Source organism: Oncorhynchus gorbuscha, linkage group LG21 (genome assembly GCF_021184085.1).
Source record: "Oncorhynchus gorbuscha isolate QuinsamMale2020 ecotype Even-year linkage group LG21, OgorEven_v1.0, whole genome shotgun sequence".
NCBI lineage: Eukaryota > Metazoa > Chordata > Actinopteri > Salmoniformes > Salmonidae > Oncorhynchus > Oncorhynchus gorbuscha.
Genome location: NC_060193.1, coordinates 43,749,486 through 43,772,703, shown reverse-complemented (window position 1 = coordinate 43,772,703; position 23,218 = coordinate 43,749,486). Strand labels below are relative to the sequence as shown.

Below are 23,218 nucleotides of genomic sequence, written 5' to 3'. Positions count from 1 at the left end.
TCTGCCTGCCTGCCGGTCCATCCAACCTCCTTCCCGTTCCGTCTGTCTACACTAGGCGTAAACCTTGGTCCTTGATATTTACATCTGTATCGCTTTCCAAACACGCTCACATTTCAATAGAGGTCAGGGACATTAACTGGTTGGCTGCTTGCAGAAGTAGGGTAGCATACATTGTGATCCTCTTCCAAAGACAAAACTAGCATCACACCAAACCGTTTCACTGGCTAACGGTGGCCGTCAGTCTTGACAAATGTCATCGGTGTCACCTCCACTCCCTGTGAACTTTAAAAGCACAGTTTGCGCTCAAGGAGCGTGACACACTCTCGGGAGGACGACACATTCCTATGGGACTCTGGCTCGGCTCAGTGTGTGCATGTAAAAGGTTGCTCGCAGCCATTAACCGGTGGGTAAGATGAGTAAGATAGGTAAGATGGGTAAGATGAGACTGAAAACACTTCATTCAGAATGAGCCAGACATGAAAGCTAGAGAAGGCTATGGCTACTCATGAGTCTAAAACATCATTTTAGATCGAAATTAGCATATTTAAAAAATGTTTCACAAAGCCAAAAAAATTATAATAAAATAGTGATTTGGGACTTTAAGAGCAGCTAATGCTATAATTCTCCGCTAACTAATACAGTCTGTTTCCACTAGCATTGCTAGCATGCTCCAAAAATGTTAGCCAGGGGATTCCGGCCATTGCTAAGTAACCAATGACTTGGATGAAATGACAGCCTATGTAAAACGAAAATAAGCTAAAATGTATTTTAATGCCAACTACCCTTTTTAACTTCAGGTGAGTATTACATACTCTGGGGGGGGGGGGATGCTCAGATTGGTTCAAGGAAGGAGGAGAATAGGAAGGCTTAACTTCTGAACATACAGTTCTTTGTTGCCAGTTTTCTTCTAGGAAATTGATTATGGTTGACGTCAGGGGCTCATTCCAGGGAACTGCTGTTCTGTGGAAAGGCAACTAGCTCTTGTTTAGAAATCACCGCCCTCAAACTAACTCCTTGTATAGCATTCATAGAGGATGCCCAAGTCAAAGCGCTTGGATGCCCAAGTCAAAACTCAGATCGTGTGATCTCTATTTTGCTTTCTAATCTAGATACCCAGTAATCTGCAGGCGCCTTTGAGCCAATGTCACAGAAAGAGGCCCGAAGCAAAATGTTCACCTGAGCCACGGAGCTAACTACATGGAGTGCGGTACACTGTGCTGCCTCTAGTGTGTCTGTGCCTCAGGGACAAAGGCGAAGGAGAACTGAATGTACCCTCCCTACCAACCACTTACTCTCTACCTCTCATCCAACCTGTACTGCTCGCCCTCCTCTCCATTCCCCTCCACCCTTCTGCTCTTGCTTCACCAGGCTAATGCCCAGCCCCCCCCACCACCCCCTGCAGTCAAGCGGCTTGTCTGTGCGTGTGTAGCACTCACCATGTCCCTCTGTGTCACGATATAGCCGTGGCCATGTCTGCATTGCAATGGGCCGGCGCTCGTCAAATCCCCAACGCTGCTGGAGACAAAGAGAGGGACATCTCTCAAATCACAACAACACACTGTCCAACATGGCTGGCACACACACACACACACAGGCTTAGCAGACAGAGCTACGGGCAAGCACTTGAGCGGCTCCCCTTTTCATGATATAACGCAACTCGATTTAGCAGTCTATAACAGCACGTAGACAGCTAGTGGTTCAGTATAGCAGGAATGAGGACTATTTACATGTACAAATATACATGATTAGGAATAGCATGAAGGAAAATCAAAAGGGAAGACCATTAAATGTCATTTAAACCATTACATTTCATCCTAATTTCAGAACACCTCCACCGGACGTTCTAATTGGTTTGTTAATTACATTTCCTATTAGTCTAGCTACTCATTGCAGCAATTTAAAAAGAGATCTAACACTGAACGCATATCATATTGAAATGAACACTAGATGCACACCATATTGCAATGAACACTGAACGCATATCATATTGAAATGAACACATGATGCGGTTCAGTCATGATGCTGTTCAGTCATGATGGAGCGACGCCCATGTCAGATGTAAAACATGCCCTGTTCAGAGTCATGTTGCTGTTCAGCCATGATGGAGCGACGCCCATGTCAGATGTAAAACATGCCCTGTTCAGTCATGATGCAGTTCAGTCATGATGCTGTTCAGCCATGATGAAGCGACGCCCATGTCAGATGTAAAACATGCCCTGTTCAGTCATGATGCGGTTCAGTCATGATGCTGTTCAGCCATGATGGAGCGACGCCCATGTCAGATGTAAAACATGCCCTGTTCAGTCATGATGCTGTTCAGTCATGATGGAGCGACGCCCATGTCAGATGTAAAACATGCCCTGTTCAGTCATGATGCTGTTCAGCCATGATGGAGCGACGCCCATGTCAGATGTAAAATATGCCATGTTCAGTCATGACGCTGTTCAGTCATGATGCTGTTCAGCCATGATGGAGCGACGCCCATGTCATATGTAAAACATGCCCTGTTCAGTCATGATGCTGTTCAGGCATGATGGAGCGACGCCCATGTCAGATGTAAAACATGCCCTGTTCAGTCATGATGCTGTTCAGTCATGATGCTGTTCAGTCATGATGCTGTTCAGTCACGATTGAGCGACACCTATGTCAGATGTAAAACATGCCCTGTTCAGTCATGATGCTGTTCAGTCATGATGCTGTTCAGTCATGATGGAGCGACGCCCATGTCAGATGTAAAACATGCCGGTTCAGTCATGATGGAGCGACACCCATGTCAGATGTAAAACATGCCCTGTTCAGTCATGAAGCTGTTCAGTCATGATGCTGTTCAGTCATGATGCTGTTCAGTCATGGAGCGACGCCCATGTCAGATGTAAAACATGCCCTGTTCAGTCATGAAGCTGTTCAGTCATGATGCTGTTCAGTCACGATGGAGCGACGCCCATGTCAGATGTAAAACATGCCCTGTTCAGTCATGATGCTGTTCAGTCATGATGGAGCGACGCCAGTGTCAGATGTAAAACATGCCCTGTTCAGTCATGATGCTGTTCAGCCATGATGGAGCGACGCCCATGTCAGATGTAAAACATGCCCTGTTCAGTCATGATGCTGTTCAGTCACGATGGAGCGACGCCAGTGTCAGATGATGTAATCCCCACTCTCTCCCACACACACACTGGTGTGGACAAAAGCAGCGTGGCAGTTCAGCGTTCACCTTTCAGCGGGTGAGCTAATCTGCTTACAGTGGCTGTGGGGCCAGGGCCAAAATCTCATCAGCACAGCCCAAGACGATCATCCGGAGCAGGTCAGCCCTAGCGCCAGCACACTCACTTAATTCCTCTAATCTGCACACGGGGTGTGTGTGTGTGTGTGTGTGTGTGTGTGTGTGTGTGTGTGTGTGTGTGTGTGTGTGTGTGTGTGTGTGTGTGTGTGTGTGTGTGTGTGTGTGTGTGTGTGTGTGTGTGTGTGTGTGTGTAAGCCTCATCTGTGCGCTTGCGTTTGCTTGCGGTGCATCTGTGTCCAAACAAGCAATCCTTCACCACCAGGAAGTTCAGTATGATTGCCAAGGAGTAGCAGCCGACACTAACTTGAAACCAACATGAAAACAACAGTGCACCCAGGCAGGCACACTTCATTAAGCACAGCTCAAGTATGAAAGTATTTGACCCAGGTCTGCTGTCCCTGCTTCTGGGTTAAGACATCCTGATTGGCCCCAACACTGCCGGGGTCAGCTCATCACACAGTTAATAGGTCACAATATCTGCAGCCAATCATGGTTCTAAGAACCAGCAAGACGATCACAGAAATCTATACCAAAGCCATAGCCAAACGTTTCCTAGCGTGCAGGAAAGAAATATCATTTGACGTAAATTAGAAGGCTGTGTGTAAATACATCCTTCCTTGAAGTCATGGCTGATCTGACACAAGTGGATTGGTGTAAGCTATGAAACCTACGGGGAGGAACGGAGGAAGAAAGGCAGCATCCGAAGAGGGAAGCCGGATCAACACGAATGTCGGCAGTGGGCAACAGGTGGCCGTCCCATCGCCTCCAACCACAGAACATCGGACGTTATTATCTATTCATCACTTGACGGTCCGGCATGTTGAGTCAGCACTGGCCGCCGACACCAAGCGGGTGATCTACTGCGTGCGCCCGACGTTCCTGTTAGTATGTATTCACTCTAACAGTATTCAAACCGAGCCAGAGAAACTGAATGACTGTGTATACGAAGAGTGAATTGGGCATTGGGATTTGATCTCAGGAGCGAGAGCGAGACCGTATCGGTAGAATAGTAATATTGATGAGCAGATGGGGAAATAGAAAAGATTAATGCAGAGGGCTATCAGGCATCCCAGTCACAAGGGTTGCATTACGGCTTGACTGCGGCAGAGCGGAGGGGCAGAGAGGAGGGGTGTCACTGCATCGCTCATACATAATGAGAGGAGCATGATCAGCAGATGTGCCTCCCTCTCAGACTCAACACACACAAACACGTATCATTACTGAGATACTCAAGCCGAAACCAGTAAACCGATTGCTGTCCGAGCCCTACAGAAGACAGAAGTCTCAAAAGACAAACACACAGCTCACTAAACAGATTAAGCTGCTGACAAACCAAAGCCTACATCCCCACTAAACCTATTACCAACAAAAACCCTACAAATACCACTCAACAGACAAGCAGACCCACAAACATTTTACCAACATATCCAGTGGTAGACCTAACCCTGTGCAACACCCTCTGACATGGGGCTGTGACGATACCAGTATCACTGTATTTTGTCCATGGTAAAAACATAAACACGACGCAGATCCAAACTCTTTGGTCCTTTAAAAACCCGCGGAATGTCAAATAGCGTGCTATAGCTTGGGAAATAAATCAAATGTGACTCTGGTTGACAACATGTTTGTTTTCAACATTAGGGCTGTTTTCCGAAATAAGTTAAAACCATGTGTTTTGATTCCTTGCCACGATACTAACGAGCAGTCCCAACTCTACTCTGTATTATGGGCCAAATAGTTGACCTGAACTTAGGCCTGAACTAGCCTGGTCCCAGAACGGTTTGTGCCGTTGACGCAAACTGGTGAGGGCCAAAAAAGGAGACTAAAAATTTGTGCGCAGAAAATCTGTGTAAACAGCAACAAAATGTGTCTATTTTTTAGAGTGGGGTTGTTACAATACATTTGACATTTTAATTTAGCAGACATTCTTATCCAGAGCAACTTATAGTTGTGAGTGCATACATTGTTTATACTTTTTTCTTCTTCTTCTTCATACTACCAGGAAGCATGGTCCCTTTTTCTATGCGTTGCACAAAAACCTTTCCTTGATAGTCACACCTCTACCCAATACAACACATTTAATTTAATGTCACACTTTTTACAGTATAATAGAAAAGGCTACTGCTGAAAATAGCTGATTTGCTCATATCCAAAGGCCTACCTGTGATTGGGCAGGAGGAATGTAGTACGGGATATAAAAGCATAAAGATCTGCATTTTCATATTGGCCTATATGAAACCATTTTTAGCCTACTCTTCAGACAACTTTACACAGTCTACACACACACACACTCCCTCCCTTCTCCCACACACATTCCAACCCCCCCCACACACACACACACACACACACACACACACACACACAGCTCCCAAAAGTTAGGCAAGATGGCAAAATGGTTAATTGAATTATATAAAAACGGCCGCTTGTCCTTACAGGCGAAATGAAAAGAAACGCTCAAAATGTGAGCCGTTCCAATATTTAAACAATTGTAACAGACGCCCCACCACTGTCTGCACAACCCAGCTCGCCATCACAGCTAAATAAACATTTTAAACTGATGGAGATACGCAGAAAGAATGGACGGAGAAAAGTGGCTGAGTAGGCTAATGGCTGGTTAGGAGATGCAGCTGGCTGCTCACAGCTGTCACAGCTGATTTCGGATGAAGTACTAATTCTGATAATATGACATTTCTGACATCAGGCTCTGAACTCTGTCCTTACAAATAGAATACGTAGGGATGAATTATGTGCTGTCATTAACTTAGAGAGAGAAGGCAGTGACCACACAGGGAGATTTGTTTGCCTCTTTCTTTTTTAGCTCTATGGGTGTAAAACTCCGCGTCTGAGCCCTTTGCCACAATTTTTTCCCGTTCTTCACGATTAGCGTGGATGACCTACTTTGAGATCAAAACGGGCAAATAAATCGCCTTTAAAAAGTGACAAGTTTTCATCCCTGTCTATGGCAGTGGCTTTCAGAGGCTGTGTGACAGCGAAGTTTAGTCAGACTGGTCTGTTTGTTCTTACAGTCGAAAATAAAACGTACCCACTTCGCTCGCGCTCTGAGCCACTCCAATAATTAAACAACAGTAACAGAAAACCCATCACGGTCTACACACCCCAGCTTGCTATCACGCGCAGAAGGAACGGACGGATAGAAGCGGCTAAATTGGCTAATGGCTGGTTTGGGGGATGTGGCTGGCTGCTCACAGCTGTCACACCTGATATTGGACGAAGCGTCTGCTATCACGCTCTCTGATATTCTATTTGTAGGACGCCATCTGTGCCCAGTCGTCATTTCGATATGAGAACATACACCATTATTTAGTGATCACACGCGGAGAAGATCAGTTTGCGCCCCTCTTTTATAGCTTGCCCTGCGTCTGCGCACTTTTCGTCAGACTGACGCCTCGATCACACCACGTTGGTACACCAGAAGTACATTCATTTCTTTAAAACAATATATTTTGTAAACTTTGTTTATTGAACTTAACACCAGCATTTACAAAATAATTGCACTTGTAAGTTATTTGGTAGTAATAAAAAACAAATACATTAAAGTCAACAATAGAGCAAAACGGAGAGAGACAAACAAATAACAAAAATGAGAAAAAATTATATATTTTGATAAATGGAAATCCTCTGCACCCCCTTCTCATGCTCTTTGGATTAAATCAAGTTTGAATTGCATAAAGTTGGAAAAATTCAACACTCAATGGGTCTGTATACAAATTATATGCAATGTGAGCTCCCTTCTTTTCTTATGTTACATGACTACATTTCCCTGCAGTACATTCATTTCCAATGAGACACTGTGTTTGCGTTGCAGAGGCAGTTGTAGTACGTTCTGTGTGGCGCATACATTGGATTTATTGAACATATGCATCAAACTGTAGGCGGCTTGACAGAAATGGTAGTAGAAGCTGAATGTTGAACTTTTGTTGCACACATAACCAGATGATGATACCTTGTACCGTTTTGCGCAAAAACACTGTGATAGAGGCATTATACAGTTGAAGTCAGAAGTTTACATACACCTATGCCAAATAAACTCAAGTTAAGTGTTTCACAATTCCTGACATTAAGAATGTGAAATGTCAGAAAATAGTACAGAGAATGATTAATTTAAGCTTTTATTTATTTCATCACATTCCCAGTGGGTCAGAAGTTAACATACAATCAATTAGTATTTGGTAGCATTGCTTACAATTGTTTCACTTGGGTCAAACGTTTCTGGCAGCTTCCACAACCTTCCCACAAGAAGTTAAGTGAAATCTGGCACATTCCTCCTGACAGAGCTGGTGTAACAGAGTCAGGTTTGTAGGCCACCTTGCTCACACTTTTTCAGTTCTGCCCACAAATGTTCTATAGGTTGGAGGTCAAGGCTTTGTGATGGCCACTCCAATACCTTGACTGTTGTCCTTAAGCTATTTTGCCACAACTTTGGAAGTACTGTATGCTTGGGGTCATTGTCCATTTGGAAGACCCATTTGCGACCAAGCTTCAACTTCCTGACTGATGTCTTGAGATGTTGCTTCAATATATCCACATCATTTTCCTTCTCATGATGCCATCTATTTTGTGAAGTGCACCAGTCGCTCCTGCAGCAAAGCACTTCCACAACATGTAGCTGCCACCCCCGTGCTTCACAGTTGGGCTGGTGTACTTCGGCTTGCAAGCATCCCCCTTTTTCCTCCAAACATAACGATGGTCATTACGGCCAAACAGTTCTATTTTTGTTTCATCAGACCAGAGGACATTTCTCCAATGATATTTGTCCCCATGTGCAATTGCAAACCGTAGTCTTGCTTTTTTATGACAGCTTTGGAGCAGTGGCTTCTTCCTTGCTGAGCGGCCTTTCAGGGTATGTCGATATAGGACTCGTTTTACTGTGGATATAGATACTTTTGTACCGGTTTCCTCCAGTATCTTCACATGGTCTTTTGCTGTTGTTCTGGGATTCATTTGTACTTTTTGCACCAAAGTACGTTCATTACTAGGAGACAGAGCGTGTCTCCTTCCTGTGCGGTACGACGGCAGAGTGGTCCCATAGTGTTTATACTTGCGTACTATTGTTTGTACAGATGAATGTGGTATCTTCAGGCGTTTGAAAATTGCTCCCAAGGATGAGCCAGACTTGGTCTACAATCTTTTTCTTTTGAATTTCCCATGATGTCAAGCAAAGAGACACCGAGTTTGAATGTAGGCCTTGAAATACATCCACAGGTACACCTCCAATTGACTCAAATGATGTCAATTAGCCAATCAGAAGCTTCTAAAAAGGTATGATATAATTTTCTGGAATTTTCCAAGCTGTTTAAAGGCACAGTCAACTTAGTGTTTGTAAACTTCTGACCCACTGGAATTGTGATACAGTGAATTATATGTGAAATAATCTGTCTGTAAACAATTGTTGGAAAAATTACTTGTGTGATGCACAAAGTAGATGTCATAACCGACTTGCCAAAACCATAGTTTGTTAACAAGAAATGTGTGGAGTGGTTGAAAAACGAGTTAATGACTCCAAATTAAGTGTAAACTTCCGACTTCAACTGTATGTGGGTCACGTGTCTTGTTCGGAGGTGTTGACTGATTTCATGTCAATGCCAATATGGCTCAAATTCACTAGCTAGCTAACCAACAACTGTAACGACGTATTTGAGAGACAAGTGCTCATTGTGTAAATGTGTTCGTTTTCAATAAACATTGGAGACTTAATATAATTTACATGTTTTCAACAAGCTCTGCCAACCCCGTCTGTTTTCTGTTTTGCACCAGAGTTGCGCACACGTCGGTTTTGTTGCTAAACAACCAACCAGTCAATAGCAAATAACACCTGATTGGTAATTCATGAAACTGGTCAATGGTTCTGCATGAATCTCATGTTCATGTTCTCATATAACACTGTTCACTCAATAGGCCTATGAAGCCATGAACTACTTGAACAGGTAAGTTCTCGGCTAAGCGGTTAAAAGTACGTACGGCATTTACCACTTGGAGCAGTGGAACAGAGTTTGTGACTCACCAATCTACACAACCCGGGCTCTTTCTCCATGGTCTAACAATGATTTAACGAAATCATTGTATCCTTCCCTTCAACTGCAATGATAAGCCGTGACAAGGTCAAATATAAGCTAGTCGAACAGGAATTTCAGTTGTCGTTGTGGAAATTTCAGTTATGTCATTACAGTATTCGTAGTGCAGGAAGTTCAGCTCTGTAATTTCAGAGCAGGAAATATTTTTTAAAACAGGTCAAAGAGAATCTCTGGACCGCATAGAGAAGCCAAGCTTCGTCTAAAAAGCCCTGTTCATTTATCACAAGGCTGATCTACGGCCCCTGGCATTCTCCTCTGCCAGTCTGTGTCCCCCTGCCACCCCTTTTGGAATGGGTTTGTGGGCACAAGCACACGCAGCCAAATGGTTAGCGCATGGGCGGACACGGTGTCAGACCATCAGCCGGTGACGTGAGTGACGCGACAGACACACAGAGCCGGACAACTTCCTGTGGTGACGAGAGGTTGTGCTTACAATACCGCTGAACAACGCTCGTGTTCCTATCATAATATCCTAGCACCAGGAGCATTTCATCTATGGGTGATGAAAGCCTGTGCCCCCCACCCCATATCAAACTGTGTTTAGCTAGAACAAGCACGCTGCAGGAACTGGAGCAGAATCCTTTGCCAGTGAGAGAGAGAGTTCAAAAAGCAGCCCATTTAATGTCCTGGCAGGCCTCAGCTCTTCTTGGCACGCTGGCACCGTGACACAACCTGGCCTTGGCATCGGGAGAAGCCATTGGCAATATAGTGCCACTCCAGAACTCATTGCGCTTGGCAAAGCCTCGCCAGTGCATTCATATAGCATAAGGTTACAATGTCTTGCCAATGCTTAACCAGCCATATTATGGTTACAGAGTGAAAAGAAAAAGGAAAATGTGCCTTGTTAGCAGAAGGGATTATTTGGGATAGAAAGGGGGAATGGAGGAGAGAAATCCCAGAGTTCTCCTCTTTCAGTGGAGGATGCCAAAACGCACCCCTCCCCCACACACCAGTAAAGCGTTCCAAATCAGCGCACCCTACATTTTTCAACTCAGGGAGGGATAAGGTATCAGGAGACCTGGCAACCTTCATACTCGCATCATGAGCTGAAATGAAAAGATTCCACTACAAGGAACTGAGCTAAACTCAGTGGCCACCAGCCAATCAGAGAGAGTGTTTCCATTTTCAGGGGGTGTCACTAGCCAATCACAGAAAGCCATTCCCTCACTGGGGGTACCACTAGCCAATCACAGAAAGTAGGGGTGCAACAATTCACCAAACCAACGGTTCGCTACATATTGCAGTTACTACAGTCCATTTTTATTTACTTAAGTGTTAACACCGAAAAGACTCATCAAAAACAACGCTAAAATAAAGTGCAATATGCATGTGAAGTCAATATGTAAAAATCTGGCTCGGGCATTGTATAGGCCTATGCTATAACATTTCTCTTACAGAGAGAAAAAGTTGCGCAATTGTGTGACTCTCATAACGGGGTCGTGTCTGTAGCACAGTACTTCTCATCTCCCACTCTGTGGTTAATGTGATGGGCTGTCACTGTTAAGTAGCTCTCTGTAGCCCTGGAGGTCCATCCATCTGTAGTAAGCGCGACACACCCAACACAACTTTGCCTTGCTTATCTAGAGCAGGTACTACCCAGTTGCTGAAATGGGTGCGAGAGGGAAGTTTGTAACGTGGCTTGAGCACTTTCACGAGGTACTGAAACCCCCCTATTCTCAACCACAGAGAACGGGCGCAGCTAAAAAACACCTATCGCTCTTGTAATTTCTTTGGCCAGGTCCGAATCTGCTGCAAAGGGCAGTGCGAATACAGACGGGAGACAAAGTTGCGTTGTTTCCATCTTGCTCCGGTGGTAGGAATACTGGGGTGATTTCGGCATAAATGTTAAGTGTCAACATGTTTGAGGTGTTGGCAGCAACATAAGCAACTCTCGTTGAGCAGTGGCGACATAATGTTGAAGTTTTATCCTCAACTCTCTGTCCATCTCCGTTATAATCTAACGGGAAGCCAAAATGTTCCCAAACTAGAGATTTAAATGAGGATGGAGGATCCTCCTGGTTGTAATAGTTCATTTAGAGGTATGTGACAGTACTGGCAAACTCTGAACCACTGCGAAACCCTACAATTTCAGATTACACAGGGAGAGGAGAGAGAGCGAGAGAGACCATGACAGAGAGAGATAGGCGATAAGAATTCTCATTATGCAGGAGGGAGAAGTAAAAAAGAGAACGTTCCATTTCTCCAATGGGGTTTTGAGGAATAGTAACCAACCATGCCAGATTAAAAAGGAGGCCCATTTATTAGAGCCATAGTATGTGGCAGCTGTGGCAGTGACAGATGGCCCAGTGCACTATGGGAGAGTAGCTGGGTCACAGCCAGGTCAGTTGGGCACTGGTGGAAAGGGCAGCAACACCCACACACAGCACATGAGTGGGGGGGGACAGACAGCACTTCACCATGGTCATGTTCATTAGGCTTTAAATAGTAGAAAACCGACTGATACTGGGTTGTACTATTTGGGTTTATTCAATTGATAAATGTTTGAAAACATTTCCAGTTCAGTGCCCTATGAACATGACCCAACATGGCCTACTCTTATGAAAACATAGGGACCGCTCACATCAGACTCTCCCAAAAGTCTAACACCATCAACAGTATGTGCAGAATGTCACCAATCACAATCAACCAGAACAGAACACCCTCCAATACCTAATCCACACACCTGAATCAAGCCAAAGTTGCTAGAACTGTGCTAGGAAGGACAATGTTAACAGAAACATTTTAGCCAGTACAGATTTGGTGAGCATTTTAGTGTCACTAATTTACATCACCAACAATAGTGAAATCCAAAATGAAGCATTAGCCTATATGTAGAGCCAGGAGTATGTCATGCCCACGTAACTGGGCGTAACTGGTCCGAATTAAAGGACATAACTAGACTAGGGCCGGGCGATGTGGCCGAAATATTATATCACCGTATTTAAAAAATATATATATATATATATATATATATATATTTTTTTTTTATTTTTTTTTTTATGGACAGTATTTGATGGTATTTTTAGTTTTTCAGTAATACAAGTTCTACATTTGCTTTATGAGTAGTGAGTGATCCTAGGGTGGTAACACAGACTCGGTGAAATCACTTACAGGCTGACTACACCGCTCAAGGTCAGTTCTATTTATGATGCAGATCGTGCTGCAAGTCCTGCCTCTCCCATCTCATTGGTTTATAGAAGCAGGTACCCACGTGCCATCTCCTCATTGGTTATACCTACGTGGGTGACTGAAAGACGAACGAGGTCAGTGGCGGTAATGCACCTAATTTACGAAAGTTGCCAATTGCAATATAAGAAATCAAAGTTTATTTGTCACGTGCACGGAATACAACAGGTGTAGACCTTACAGTGAAATTCTTACTTACAGGCTCTAACCAATAGTGCAAAAAAGGTGTTAGGTGAACAATAGGTAAGTAAAGAAATAAAACGGTAAAAAGGCTATATACAGTAGCGAGGCTATAAAAGTAGCGAGGCTACATACAGACACCGGCTAGTCAGGCTGATTGAGGTAGTATGTACATGTAGATACAGTTAAAGTGACTATGCATATATGATAAACAGAGAGTAGCAGCAGTGTAAAATGAGGGGTTGGGGGGAGGCACACAATGCAAATAGTCTGGGTAGCCATTTGATTACCTGTTCAGGAGTCTTATGGCCTGGGGATAAAAACTGTTGAGAAGCCTTTTTGTCCTAGACTTGGCACTCCGGTACTGCTTGCCATGCGGTAGTAGAGCGAGCAGTCTATGACTGGGGTGGCTGGGGTCTTTGACAATTTTTAGGGCCTTCCTCTGATACCGCCTAGTATAGGAGGTCCTGGATGGCAGGCAGCTTAGCACCAATGATGTACTGGGCCGTATGCACTACCCTCTGTAGTGCCTTGTGGTCAGAGGCCGAGTAATTGCCGTACCAGGCAGTGATGCAACCATGCTCTCGATGTTGCAGCTGTAGAACCTTTTGAGGATCTCAGAACCCATGCCAAATCTTTTTAGTTTCGTGAGGGGAAATAGGCATTTTCGTGCCCTCTTCATGACTGTCTTGGTTTATTTCGATCATTCTAGTTTGTTGTTGATGTGGACACCAAGGAACTTGGAAGCTCTCAACCTGCTCCACTACAGCCCCGTCGATGAGAATGGGGGCGTGCTCGGTCCTCCTTTTCCTGTAGTCCACAATCATCTCCTTAGTCTTGGTTACGTTGAGGGATAGGTTCTTATTCTGGCACCCCCCGGCCAGGTCTTTTTTTTGTTTGTATTTACAGATAGCCAGGGGCACATTCCGACATAATTTACAAACAAAACATTTGTGTTTAGTGAGTTCTCCAGATCAGAGGCAGTAGATGACCAGGGATGTTCTCTTGACAAGTGTGTGAATTGGACCATTTTCCTGTCCTGCTAAGCATAAAAAATGTAACGAGTACTTTTAGGTGTCAGGGAAAATGCACGGAGTAAAAAGTACAGTATTTTCTTTAGGAATGTAGTGAAGTAAAAGTAGTCAAAAATAAAAAATAGTTAAGTACAGATACAAAAAACAACAACATCCATAGTACTTTAAAGTATTTTTACACCACTCCTCGATTGAGAAAATGTCCACACTGCCACGTAGGGTTGCACGATATGGACAAATCATCTAGGACTTATTTTTAACCAAATGTTGCAATTGCAATTTGACTTTCCAATAAGAGCATAAACCTGTTGGAATCATGGAAATAGAATGACTATTTTAATTCTATAGTTAGAATAGTGGGAACTTTGAATCCAGTGTTGTTTGAGATGACAACAAATTAAAATGCCAGGGAGGGGTTATTGTGACAGTAGGAACTAAAGTGTCGATAAATGTTTCCTAGGGGACCTTATAAGCTCTGGCTACATTGCATGTTCTCTCTTACCTACATCATGTAGCCAACATATTCATGCTTTGCATATTCCTCTTTGATTTAGAAGATACTGTTGCACAAACATGCTGATTTAGGTCTACACCATCACTGGTATTACCTAGCTACGTATGCTCTTACTCAGTACATTTATTAGCTAGCTATTAGCATTTGCGGCTAACAAGATTTAGGGCAACTTGCTAAGAAAAGACAAACTAGCTGTTTGCTGATGTAAGAAACACAAACCTTTAGTGTCATTATAGAACGCTCGTGGATTTATATTAAGAAGCAAAGTGAAAACAGCATTGCCATCATCAACATTGTTGCATGTGCTGCATTGACCATGCAGACTGAACGCAAATGTCTCGTGGTTGAGGAACATCAAAGGTGCTCCTTGAGTGACGGGGGGGCGTGGCTAGGTATGTGTTGCGGAAAGAAATGACTCATGTAGCAAAGTAAACTATAAAAATTGACATTACACATGGCGTATCACATTTAACAAACCAAAACATTCAAATACTGGTATAGAAGGTCAAGTAAAAACCCAAACTGCTTCAATACCGGTATATCATAAAATACGGTATACCGCCCAGCCATGGAGACAGCGCACGCTTCACAGTCTCCAATACATATGCGCGCACACACACACCATTTCCTATCTGTCAGCCTCTGTGTTCCTACATCTGAGGCCATTAGTGGGTGTGTAGGTCACGGAATGTGATTACAGGATGGTATGATGGGCTGTTTCATGTCATTTGCATGTGCCCGCCCTCAGCTCTGCCCCAGCCTGGCGTCACACATGGTGTGTGTGTGTGTGTGTGTGTGTGTGTGTGTGTGTGTGTGTGTGTGTGTGTAGGCAGGGCCTGAGATAAGCCCTGCAACACAGCATACCGTTCCATAAACGGGGTGCCCTGTCCACTGCCCAGGGCCTGAACCCACGCACCCCCCCACATCTGAGATTTGTGGAGTCAACGATCACGTCAAGATGTCCCTGTTACTGCTCTTTGAGTTCTTTAAGTTTAGACTCTTAGATCCCATGCACAAAAAGAAAAACACATCTTAAGCAGTCTGATGTCATGGGAAGAGTCGATATCTGTGAATACGTTGTCATACAAAAATAATAAACCGTTTGATTAACCATATTGTAGTCCGTAATACGTGTTGTCCCTAACATTCCTAATGCTTGAATATAATTGACACATTCGCCAACAAGCACAAAAACATTTACACATATCACATGCCTGTAATACCCAAACCACAACAGTGACAAAGTAACATGGCGGCTACACACGTGTGAGTTTGATGTTCCTTACCTTAAAATGACCCCAGGTCTCAGAGACCCCGGCTACTCCTCATGAGGAGAGCCTATCCCTGGGTTGCCTTTGTCGTGCCCTTTGACCTTGGTCTGGCAGATAAAGCAAGCTGACCGGCTTAGCGTCGGCCCGGAGTCACAACTGTCACAGAGCCTCAAATCCCGGCACTCCCTCTCAGCAGAAGATCACAGTGCCCATTCACAAACCTGGAGAGTGGAAAAAAAGACAACCATCAGTATTCAGGGTCTTTAAAACGCTCAGAATATCACAGATGGAAATAGAACAACTCCAGTTGACACAATCCCCTATTCCATCTGAGTGACAATCATTTCTGTTCTACGCAATACATTCGCTCTCCGAACATTCCGTGACATTACATCCTCCTCAACAGGCCTCAGATCTCCAAAGACCTAAATACACTTTTGGTTGAGGAGAGGAACATGATTATCAACGGACCACACACGTTTACATCTCATTCATAAACTCAGCAAAAACAGAAACGTCCCTTTTTCAGGACCCTGTCCTTCAAAGATAATTCGTAAAAAATCCAAATAGCTTCACAGATCTTCATTGTAAAGGGTTTAATGAACAATTAATGAACATGTACTCGTGGAACGGTCGTTAAGACACTAACAGCTTACAGACGGTAGGCAATTAAGGTCACAGTTAGGAGAATTTAGAACACTAAATAGGCCTTTCTACTAAAAACACCAAAAGAAAGATGCTCATCTGCATGAACGATGTGGCCAGGGCAATAACTCTCCGTACTGTGAGATGCCTAAGACAGCGCTACAGGGAGACAGGACGGACAGTGGAGAGAGAAAGGCTGGACTGAGGGCTTGTAGGCCTGTTATAAGGCAGGTCCTCACCAAACAACACGGGCAACAATGTCACCTATGGGCACAAACCCACCGTCGCTGGACCAGACAGGACTGGCAAAAAGTGCTCTTCACTGACGAGTTGCGGTTTTGTCTTACCAGGGGTGATGGTCGGATTCGCATTTATCGTCGATGGAATGAGCGTGACACCAAGGCCTGTACTCTGGAGCGGGTTCGATTTGGAGGTGGAGGGTCCTTTATGGTCTGGGGCGGTTTCACAGCATCATCGGACTGAGCCTGTTGTCATTGCAGGCAATCAACGCTGTGCGTTACAGGGAAGACATCCTCCTCCCTCATGTGGTACCCTTCCTGCAGGCTCATCCTGACATGACCCTCCAGCATGACAATGCCACCAGCCATACTGATCGTTCTGTGTGTGATTTCCTGCAAGACATGAATGTCAGTGTTCTGCCATGGACAGTGAAGAGCCCGGATCCCATTAAGCACGTCTGGGACCTGTTGGATCAGAGGGTGAGGGATAGGGCCATTCCCCCCCAGAAATGTCCAGGAACTTGCAGGTGCCTTGGTAGAAGGGTGGGGTAACATCTCACAGCAGGAAATGGCAAATCGGGTGCAGTCCATGAGGAGATGCACTGTAGTACTTATTGCAGCTTGTGACCACACCAGATACTGACTGTTACACCCCCCCCCCCCCCCCTTGTGCAGGGACACATTATTCCATTTCTGTTAGTCACACATCTGTGGAACTTGTTCAGTGTGTCTCAGTTGTTCAATCTTATGTTCATACAAATATTTACACATGTTAAGTTTGCTGAAAATAAACTCAGTTGACAGTGAGAGGACGTTTCTTTTTTTTGGTGAGTTTATCAAGCCGCTTTTTAAAAAGGCACAATCGATACATTCAATGTCTGGTTGAAAAGCAGTGTGACTTTTTTAGAGGTTTCAGGGCAATGTCTTCGAGAGGAATAATTCAAATAGGAATACAATAGGAAGAGGCAGACACAGTCGGTCCCAAATCAAACATGTTTGTTCGATTTTTATTTTAGATTGTGTTTCTTCTTTCTCTGGCTGCAACAGAGGCCATGCAAATTAGGAATTACACATTTAACATCTAAGATGCAGAAGGGAAAGATATATAGAAAACTTGTATAATGTGTACATGATACATCCCACATATACCAAGCAAATACATAAAACCATCTCATATACAAAGGCAATGGAACCACACGGCAGATTCTACCCACAGTGCAAAAGGAATAGATAGCAGACAACTTACATGTTGAGTGCATATCCACAGCAGTTGTGAAGCACGTCAGCTTTGACATTAGGTTAGATGCCCAGGTTTAAGTCACTGCACAGCAGTAAAACTATGGGGCAGCTAGGATGAAATAACAATTGATCCAAAAGGCCAACTTGGAAATAGCGTTACCCTAGCCTGGTATGCATAAACATTTAGGCCTTAATTATCATCTTAAACCTTGGATGCATAGTTGAAACAATGGCAACGCAGCCACCCCACCTGTTTTGGCAAAAGGCTGAGATTGGCCTGGAGAAATGTAACCACTATCAAATTCAGACAGAGATATGAATGAAACCCTGACCATGATATCAAAATGGTAGTTTTAACCATGTTGAGGCTATACAGCGTTTGTCTACATTTAGGTCATTGTCACAAACATTGGCATAAAAAAAATAGTTTGGGTTCTGATGGGGTAAAACACTTGAACTAAGCTCATGAGGCATTTATAAGTTATATTCGTCAAGAATCAATGGGTATATATAATTCATTTGTAAGTCCAAAAAAATGGATGTAACAACTAAGGATTCTAGCTGTACTGCAGCCAATGTATTTTCCATGCTGACAAAAAATGAATGTTATACGGCTTCATCAGCTCTTCTGACCATAGCATCATTCACATCTTCTATATGAATAGTCTACACCACCAAAATAACCTTTTGGCAAATATTGATTCTGCCCAAACAGTCGTGAGCAGAGTGAATAGGCCAAGGTTTTGGTTATCTAACTAACCTACCACTCAAGCAGGAACCACAACCAGGTGGACACAGGACATGACGCAGGATTCTCTATGGGTAGAAGAAGTAAACAGACAGTCTTTGCTCAAGAAACAAAACGGGCTAGTTACACAGCATAAATACCATCTATATAACTACAAAGGGGTGGTGATGCAAGTTTCCAACTAACTGACACAACACCTATTATGAATAATATAAAACGTATGATTCAACATTTTCCAGTACCTCCAATCCAGTGTTTACATATGCAAAAGAGTGTGGGCTACATTCATTTCAGAATATGTTGCAGACGTCCCATTCCATATGGAGTCGGATACCATGAATGGGAAAATTACTGTACCCTCTCGTAGCTTTGTTTTTTTTGTTGGCCAGACAGTTACAAACCATCTCCTTTAACGCTCGCCTTTAATAACAAGCGGATAGAAACCATGAGCCACTGCAACACGAAAGGTAACGATAGATTTAGCGTATTCGACCACGGCTGTTCAAGCCTTCCACTGGAAAACGTCGGGTTGGTCACAGAATTGGACAAAAAGCTTCAGGCCAAGTCGGCGAATCACGATCACATTTGCAGGATGTGTTGCTTACTGCCTTGAAATGGTTTCACCACGCGTAGACCTGGATAAGTGCAGTAATTTAAGCTTTCTATGTGAAACCGAAAGTCAGAATTGATTAGTATTAGTGGGGAAAGTAAGTAACCCCCCACAAATGGATTCATTGCGAAAATAGAAAGTAGCAGCATATGTGCTGCAATGGACAAATACCCATCTACACAAATTAATAGGACAAAACTAGCACCAGGGACAACTTTGAAGCGATATACTGAAATAGCAAATTGAAGAATGTTTAAAGGTGTAACGTTAACTTCAGAGAATAAGGGTCTGACTTCCCAACGGAGCAAGGCCAAGTATGTTTACAGCTGAAAGGGCATGGGATAAAACATTTTTTTTAAGATATATAGCTTGGTTAGGTAGAGTAACGTTAGATGCAAAGGGAAACCCTCCCTTACCCATTGTGTCTGACACAATATCCTTCATTGTTGAACACGATATCACATATGTATACAGAGCTCCACGAGTCCCATCTTTCTTCGTTGAGGACAAATGATTCCATACACAAATAGACTTGCACCAATAATTATCCTCGTGTAAAGTAAACCATTTTCATAAAAAGAGGTTAGGCCTACGCGAAAGACGAGGTTAAACTGTTATTTTTCCACGATTAAACCAGAGCAGTAGAATAGTTCCAGATTTTGCATGAATAAATCTCCGCTCCTGACTAGTATACTCCAAGCGATAACAAGGGCTTCTCCAAGACGTTCCAAACTTGTGCAGCTTTTTTTCTCTCTCCCTCTCTCAAAGGAGTTGTTCCTGTTTCGCCAAAGCTTGGGGGAGGGGTGTTTGTCAAAGCAAGCTGAAAACCCCAGCCAGTTTAGAACACAGACCAAACTCACAGAGAAGTGAGAGCGAAGTCAATCCGTTATAGCCTACTAGGAACGACAAGGTGATAATGGACTAACCGATTGCAAGACTTGGATAACCATACAATATCCTATGCATTTTGGGAAATTAAAATGTTTGCCTATTAGGCCTGACAGTAAATAGAAGTAGTGTAAAAAATAATAATAATTTGAAGTATTTTTACACCACTTAAGTCGTTTTTGGTGTATCTGTACTTACAACTATTTCCTACAACTTTTACTTCACGTCATTCCTAAATATGTATATTTTACTCAATACATTTTTCCTGACACCAAAAGTACTCCTTACATGTTGAATGCTTAGCAAGGACAGGAAAATGGTCCAATAGAGCCCCACAGTGGAGGTGTCATAATACCCATAAAACCTAGCTGTCAAACAGGGAAATGGTTCCAATAATTTTTCCACCATTCATTTTTCCCATAGGGGATTTTAGAGGAAAAAAGGGTCTGTTTGTGTAGGCTTACCCAGGAAGGATGTATCAACAACCATGTAAATCTCTCTCGGACAAGGTGACTTTTATCAATATGCTCGGCTCTATTTACTCTTAGATTAAAAATGCTAATTATGATCAAAGTAGACATCGTGCAAAACTACAAATCCCTGCAAGCTCCTACACGTCACATCTCGCTGACACCTTTGCAAACAGGTATTGTATCGATGTGAAACTTGCACAAGACAGTTCACAGAATTGTCCATTTAAAGAAATGTATTAATTACTAGAGTTAGTTAACATTAGATAGTTAACCCAGAGATGTATACCTTTGCCTCGATTCGGCAGTCTCATTTAGATCATCATGGCATTTGTAGTTCTTTATGATAGCCACATTTGCAGCTAATTAGCATTTTAAATTTTGTGGGTAAATACAGGTGAATAGTCACCTTGTCCTAGAGAGATTTACACGGTTATCAAAACATCACATTTACATTACATTTAAGTCATTTAGCAGACGCTCTTATCCAGAGCGACTTAAACGCAAGGGTAAGCCTATGCGAAGCACAGCCCTTATTTTACGTTTCTAAAATCCCCCATGTGAAAAATGAATGGTGGAAAAACTACTAGAACCCTTTCCTTGTTTGACCGCTAGGTTTTATAGGTGTTATGACTCATACTGTGATACTCTATACATGCGCTTATCTCTGGTCTGCCTCTGATCTGGTGGACTCACTAAACACACATGCTTCATTTGTAAATGATGTCTGCTCCAGCCTCTCCAATCTAATGTGTGTTTGTGTGTGTGTGTGTATATCAGGGGGGGTTGGATGAAAGCAGAAGACACATTTCCACCTCGTGTGGACTAATGAAGTATACTTCTTGTCTTGTTTCCTCTACTACCCCCACTTTGAAAGAATAGCTTAACCTACATTCTTAATCAGATTCTAGGTCAAGTCAATGTGCCATACTGTATGTGAGCTGTTAGATCAATTGTAGTTGAAAGAACTGTCCCCCCGCATGCCTGCACAGGAGACGGTAGTAAATGAAAAAGCAGACACTTTCCTATAGCCTGACATCTTTTTAGATGTCCTCAACGGTTTGAACATCAAAGGTGTCAGTGTGTTCTCTTCAAACTGCACCTGGCTAGTCCACCACCTCGACCCTTGATTCCCTCCACCCTTGCACTTATCCACTTGTTCTTCTTTGAACAGGTTTAGTTTTATGTGGGTCTACCTGGCACCTACTTTGCCCCTCCCCATAGGTTATATATTGGTTTAGGTAAGAGTCTGTTAAATGACAAGAAGTGAATGTGAAAGTATGTCAGTCATCTGTCTGTCTAACTGTCTGTGTCTGTCTTTATCAAATGTAGTAGACTGGAGACATGAACAGTCAACCTGGACAGATTCATATGATGGATCACTTAAACCCCTGGCATCTCAAGATAACAAAGTAAATGGAAATCTTGGGCACTCCAATTAGTATAATATGTTAAGTTTCGTATGGTATGTATTAATTTGTGGATGTCCATCTTCCATTTCGTGTCTTATCTTACAAATTACGATTTGTATTATATGTTACGAATTTCAATTCGTACAATATTTTAGGAATTGCAATTCTTACTATGTTATGAATTTGCGAAAATGTATGATATGTTACGAATTCCAATTTGAAGTAGCTAACGTTAACTAGGTGGTTAACACTAACCTTAGCTAGGTGGCTAATGTTAGCTAGGCTGGGGGTTAAGTGTTAAGATAAGGACTTAGGTTAAAGGGTTAGGGGAAGGGTTAGCTAGCGTGTTTAGTAGTTGCAAAATGCTTAAGTTATCCATGATGAGATTCAAACGTGCAACCTTTGGGTTGCTAGACATTCACGTTATACGCCCACCAATCTACCCTGACCAACCCTCATACTTTTGATTTTGCCTTTAGTAACATTCTGTCCTATGTAGCCATACCAAACAAAACATACCATACCAATTTGATTATCCCGGCTTTTCATTTACTATGTTACGTCTAGTCTATGCGACCAGGCTGTACTAGCAGCCAGTACAGATAGCAGTTTTCGTCTTTTGTCACATTTGGGTTTCCCTGTGTCCCTTACTGAGGACATGCTATGGGCTGAACTCTATAGTATCCTCTGACCGTACTAGTCGGATCCCCTCAGATGTGGGGTACAACACACTCACAAATGTCAGAGATACCAATTGCAATTTTTCACAGTCACTTGCCTCTCTTAAAACACTCTTCCTTCAAATAACTGAGCAAGAGTGATGAACATGCAATAGGGATTCTTTGTGTCAACACAATAGAACAGACACTAGGCACATGTTTATCTATTCTATTTACACAAGAAGATATAGTTCTTTATATTGGTTAGAAATAGCAGCGAATGATCAGAGAGACCTATCGGCACATAGCTGTTTCTTGATTCGATATGGAGACAAAAGACGGGGAATGTTAGAAGGAGGAGAGGAAGCACTAGATTTTTGTCTGTTGTTCGTTCTGATGCATACTAAGCGTGCAACGGAGGGGGGGGGGGCTGGCAGACTCAAGGGATTAAAAGCATTTGTCTGCCATCTAATCCTCTGCTTGAACCCACAGCACCACCACTACGCACCCTACAGACTCCCGGGATCCCAGAGAGAGACAGAGAGAGAGAGAGAGAGACAGAAAGAGAGACAGAAAGAGAGACAGAAAGAGAGACAGAAAGAGAGAGAGACAGGGGGAGAGAGAGAGAGCAGAGAGAGAGAGACAGAGAGTGAGACAAAAGAGAGAGAGACAGGGGGAGAGACAGAAAGAGAGAGAGAAAGAGGGAGAGACAGAGAGTGAGACAGAGAGAGAGACAGAGAGAAAGAGA

At 43.3% G+C, this 23,218-nt stretch overlaps 1 protein-coding gene across 8 annotated transcripts in view; it reads right to left on the bottom strand.

Moving 5' to 3' along the window:
* Positions 1-23,218, bottom strand: part of LOC124008187 (B-cell CLL/lymphoma 9 protein-like) — a 111,558-nt gene that overhangs the window by 27,236 nt on the left and 61,104 nt on the right. The window contains exons 1-4 of one of the 8 annotated variants that reach the window (XM_046319281.1): positions 19,458-19,875; positions 18,448-18,499; positions 15,576-15,781; positions 1,437-1,515 (exon numbers count right to left, since the gene is read on the bottom strand). The gene's annotated coding sequence lies outside the window, so the exon portion shown is untranslated. Of the gene's footprint in view, positions 1-1,436; positions 1,516-15,575; positions 15,782-18,447; positions 18,500-18,673; positions 19,403-19,457; positions 19,878-23,218 lie in introns of those variants that run through there. The other 7 variants (XM_046319283.1, XM_046319286.1, XM_046319285.1 and 4 more) reach the window with 7 other exon arrangements.